Source organism: Bombus huntii, unplaced genomic scaffold (assembly GCF_024542735.1).
Source record: "Bombus huntii isolate Logan2020A unplaced genomic scaffold, iyBomHunt1.1 ctg00000223.1, whole genome shotgun sequence".
NCBI lineage: Eukaryota > Metazoa > Arthropoda > Insecta > Hymenoptera > Apidae > Bombus > Bombus huntii.
The window spans coordinates 50,001-55,353 of NW_026099444.1; the positions used below are offsets into that span (position 1 = coordinate 50,001).

The 5,353-nt window shown below is 48.7% G+C and overlaps 1 non-coding gene across 1 annotated transcript; it reads right to left on the bottom strand.

Annotated features, from left to right (window-relative positions):
• Positions 1–843: 843 nt before the first annotated feature.
• LOC126877715 (5.8S ribosomal RNA) lies at positions 844–998 on the bottom strand. The gene has a single exon (XR_007695264.1). It is a non-coding gene; the product is annotated as a 5.8S ribosomal RNA (ribosomal RNA).
• Positions 999–5,353: the final 4,355 nt, after the last annotated feature.

Genomic DNA, 5,353 nt, shown 5'->3' on the forward strand with positions numbered 1-5,353 from the left:
CGGTCCTCGTTGTTGTCAGTCGCTTTCGCGAAGAGACGGAGTGGGCATTCGATCCCTGGGGCTGTACGAGAGTCTTAAGAAAAGACGGTAGATTATGGCAAAGTTTCGCACGCCATCGAGTTTAGGTTTTTTTTTTGGTTCTCTCTTCTCTCCTCTCTCGACCGAGTTCCCATATTTGCTTTCTCTCTCAGTCTCGCCAAATATAATATTCTTTTAAGACGACGTCGGGGGCGCGGACCTTCGTGCGTCGAACACCGGCAAACGTAGCATATATCGCCTGATATGAAAAAAAAATCGGTCACGAGGAGAACACTACGAGTATATACGTTCGATAACCGATACACGAAGCGGTGCATAAGCGGGCGGTCGCCCTCGTAAGGACGACTCACGACGCCGCGAGCACTCACGCAGGTCCGTGACCGGTTCTCTCCGCTCTTATTCGTATCCCTTCGTATACCTTCGTCCGACTCTGAAACGTTCTCTTATAATTTTTAAGAAGAACGACGGCGGGTTGTCAAGGCAAGAAGGGACAGAGAGAGACAGAGGTAGAGTTTCGTAGTCTCCCGTGAACACGATAGATTATATATCGAGCATGCGTACGACTTGCACGGTCTCTGCACGACCGCGACGAACGCCGACGAGCGTCCAACAATCGCTCGTACGTCGCGTATGTTCTCTCCGTCCGCTCTTATTCGTATCCTCGTTCTTGTACCTTCGTCCGACTCTGAAACGTTCTCTTATATAAAGAAGAACGACGGCGGGTTGTTAAGGCAAGAAGGGACAGAGAGAGACAGATACGGAGAGTAACGATACGCAACGCAAGCAGTCTTAGGTTTACGTGAGCAACCCTCAGCCAGGCGTGGTCCAGGAATTGTATCCGTGGACCGCAATGTGCGTTCGAAATGTCGATGTTCATGTGTCCTGCAGTTCACACGTTGACGCGCAATTAGCTGCGTTCTTCATCGACCCACGAGCCAAGTGATCCACCGTTCAGGGTAATCTTTTATAAATTTACAACAGTTCAATACTCAAATGTACTCTTCTCGGTTCTAGCGAAGCCGAGTTCCGTCACGTTCGACCAACGGGAATCGAACGCGCAGAAGTCGCCATAGGATTGACGACACAAAAACGTTCGAAAAAAAAAGAAAACGACGAACGCGCGAAGATACGCGCGTTCGCCGGCCGGGCGTAAAGTACATTATGATATATAACAACCATCGAGATCGAAGCTCCGTTCGTCAGGAAACGACGGGGATATATACACCCGATTCTGAATCCTCTGTACAGCACACGATCTCGCGAACGAGTAAGCACGGTGGCTAGCCCATGTTATATATGTGTTTGATTCTACTCTCTCGTCCAATTATTCAAGAAACAGCGCGCGTGCATCTCTCCATCGTTCGGGTGATAGTAAAGATTCGATGGGATTCGCGCGGCCGTCCGCCTCGAGCGGTCTTTCGTCCCAATATCCAGAAGCAGAGTTTGAAAAACTCTAGCGACGGCACGGGTGTCCGACTCACGACATCGAGGTTTCGAAGCCGGCGATCCCCTCCGAACGGATGGCGACCACGCGACCGACTGAAAGCATGAAAAATCGACGAAAGATAGAACACATCTCCGTTCGGGTGGTGTTTTTTTTTTTAAAAAAAAAAAAAACAAAAATTCGATGGGACTCGCAGCCATCGTCCTCGCGCGGTCTTTCGTCCCGATATCCAGAAGCAGAGTTTGAAAAACTCTAGCGACGGCACGGGTGTCCGACTCACGACAACGAGGATAGACAGCCGGTCCCCTCCGAACGGGTTATGCGACGATAAACTCGATGAAACTTTAGTCTCGTTCAGGTAGTGTGTGTCTTGTAAATCAAAAATTCGATGGGACTCGCATCCATCGTCCTCGCGCGGTCTTTCGTCCCAACATCCAGAAGCAGAGTTTGAAAAACTCTAGCGACGGCACGGGTGTCCGACTCACGACAACGAGGATAGACAGCCGGTCCCCTCTGAACGGTATATTATATATGAGATGATAGACGACAAACTGGATGAAACTTTAAGTCTCGTTCAGGTAGTGTGTAAATCAAAAATTCGATGGGACTCGCATCCGTCGTCCTCGCGCGGTCTTTCGTCCCGATATCCAGAAGCAGAGTTTGAAAAACTCTAGCGACGGCACGGGTCTCCGACTCACGACAACGAGGAAAGACAGCCGGTCCCCTCTGAACGGTATATTATATGAAACTTTAAGTCTCGTTCAGGTAGTGTTTAAATAAAAAATTCGATGGGACTCGCATCCGTCGTCCTCGCGCGGTCTTTCGTCCCGATATCCAGAAGCAGAGTTTGAAAAACTCTAGCGACGGCACGGGTGTCCGACTCACGACAACGAGGAAAGACAGCCGGTCCCCTCTGAACGGTATATTATATGAAACTTTAAGTCTCGTTCAGGTAGTGTTTAAATAAAAAATTCGATGGGACTCGCATCCGTCGTCCTCGCGCGGTCTTTCGTCCCGATATCCAGAAGCAGAGTTTGAAAAACTCTAGCGACGGCACGGGTGTCCGACTCACGACAACGAGGAAAGACAGCCGGTCCCCTCTGAACGGTATATTATATGAAACTTTAAGTCTCGTTCAGGTAGTGTGTAAGTCAAAAATTCGATGGGACTCGCATCCGTCGTCCTCGCGCGGTCTTTCGTCCCGATATCCAGAAGCAGAGTTTGAAAAACTCTAGCGACGGCACGGGTGTCCGACTCACGACAACGAGGATAGACAGCCGGTCCCCTCTGAACGGTATATAATATGAAACTTTAAGTCTCGTTCAGGTAGTGTGTAAGTCAAAAATTCGATGGGACTCGCATCCGTCGTCCTCGCGCGGTCTTTCGTCCCGATATCCAGAAGCAGAGTTTGAAAAACTCTAGCGACGGCACGGGTGTCCGACTCACGACAACGAGGATAGACAGCCGGTCCCCTCTGAACGGTATATAATATACATTATGCGACGGTAGACGATCAACTAGACGAAACTTTAGTCTCGTTCAGGTGGTGTAAAAAAAATTCGATGGGATACGCACGCACGGCTGTCGTCGTCCTCGAGCGGTCTTTCGTCCCAATATCCAGAAGCAGAGTTTGAAAAACTCTAGCGACGGCACGGGTGTCCGACTCACGACATCGAGGCTTCGAAGCCGGCGGCGTTCCCCTCTGAACGAACTTCGGCTAGACTAGTTACGAATCGTTGCTACACATCGTCTTCATCGTCGTCGTCGTCGACATCGACATCATCATCATATCATCATCATCATCATCATCATCATCGGTCATCGTCGCATAGCGGGCCAACATCCACGCGATGCGTCTTCGTTCTAGGTTACCCGATCCACGAGTATGTTACACGTGGTTTCGTTATTTCGAACGAAACGACATACGAAGAGCACACGCCCTTTGGGTAGGAAGCACGTTTCGAGAACGACGAGAGTTTCGATGAAAGAGACGAGAGAAGTCGACGCAGAAGGTATCCATGGATCTTCGAAGAGAACCTTCGAAGATGTATATCGGTATCCTTTCGCTCTGCGCGACTCGCTACAAGTTCTTTCGCTCTCGTCGACTCGTTCTAGACGCTTCGTTCGATCCCAAAGAGGAGTCTTCGATATGTCCCGTTGCTAGGAGGAGAACAAACGCAACACAGACCACGAAACATAGAAGAGAATAGGCGAGCATGATCACTCCGACACGAGGCACTTTAGAGATTTTCTTATTAGTTTGCATGGACTTTTATATTTCGTTTGTACGGTTTCCACGATGCAAATACGAAATACGAGATCGTGACGGCGGGTCTTTCTGTGTACGGCCTCTCGCAGGCGCCACGACTGCATTTCTCTTTACACCTGGTTTCCATCGTAATTTTTTCGTTTGATATCGAGCCTTAACTTTTGTTGGCTCTTTCGAAGCTAGAGTTCCCTTTTATTAGAATTTCATATATATATATATATATTATATGTTATATGTTTTATTCGGAGACGGCGGGTCTTTCTGTTTACGACCTCACGCAGGCGCCTCGAATAAGTTTCATTCGCATTTCGTTTTTATACTTGTATATATATATCTCTTCATCCCGATGATCGAGAGAGAGTGCCACCTTCTCTTCGTATAATTCCGTAGCTGGAGGGTCGTCTCCTCCTTAAGAATATTTCTATTCGTGCCAACGGAGGTTGCCAAGCTCCCTGGCGTTTTCGTTTGTTAAAGTATATAGCTTGTTAATACGTCGTATATACTTTCGTCGATACAGGAGGAGTACGGCTCCTTACCGACCATTGTGATATATATTTCATAGTTTTTATATGTGTTCAAGTCAAATTCTTTTGGTATCGTATCGTTAATGATCCTTCCGCAGGTTCACCTACGGAAACCTTGTTACGACTTTTACTTCCTCTAAATGATCAAGTTTGGTCATCTTCCCGGTAACATCGGCAATGCTTATCACATTGGCCGCGCACCAGTCCGAAGACCTCACTAAATCATTCAATCGGTAGTAGCGACGGGCGGTGTGTACAAAGGGCAGGGACGTAATCAACGCGAGCTTATGACTCGCGCTTACTGGGAATTCCTCGTTCATGGGGAATAATTGCAAGCCCCAATCCCTAGCACGAAGGAGGTTCAGCGGGTTACCCGGGCCTTTCGGCCAGGGAAAACACGCTGATTCCTTCAGTGTAGCGCGCGTGCGGCCCAGAACATCTAAGGGCATCACAGACCTGTTATTGCTCAATCTCGTGCGGCTAGAAGCCGCCTGTTCCTCTAAGAAGATTTGTTTGTACGTTGGTAGTAAAAACCCACCGACCGAAGCCGGGGGCCTTCGAGATACCATAAGTTACGTCTATTTAGCAGGCTAGAGTCTCGTTCGTTATCGGAATTAACCAGACAAATCGCTCCACCAACTAAGAACGGCCATGCACCACCACCCACCGAATCAAGAAAGAGCTATCAATCTGTCAATCCTTCCGGTGTCCGGGCCTGGTGAGGTTTCCCGTGTTGAGTCAAATTAAGCCGCAGGCTCCACTCCTGGTGGTGCCCTTCCGTCAATTCCTTTAAGTTTCAGCTTTGCAACCATACTTCCCCCGGAACCCAAAAGCTTTGGTTTCCCGGAAGCTGCCCGCCGAGTCATCGGAGGAACTTCGGCGGATCGCTGGCTGGCATCGTTTATGGTTAGAACTAGGGCGGTATCTGATCGCCTTCGAACCTCTAACTTTCGTTCTTGATTAATGAAAACATTTTTGGCAAATGCTTTCGCTTCTGTCCGTCTTGCGACGATCCAAGAATTTCACCTCTAACGTCGCAATACGAATGCCCCCATCTGTCCCTATTAATCATTACCT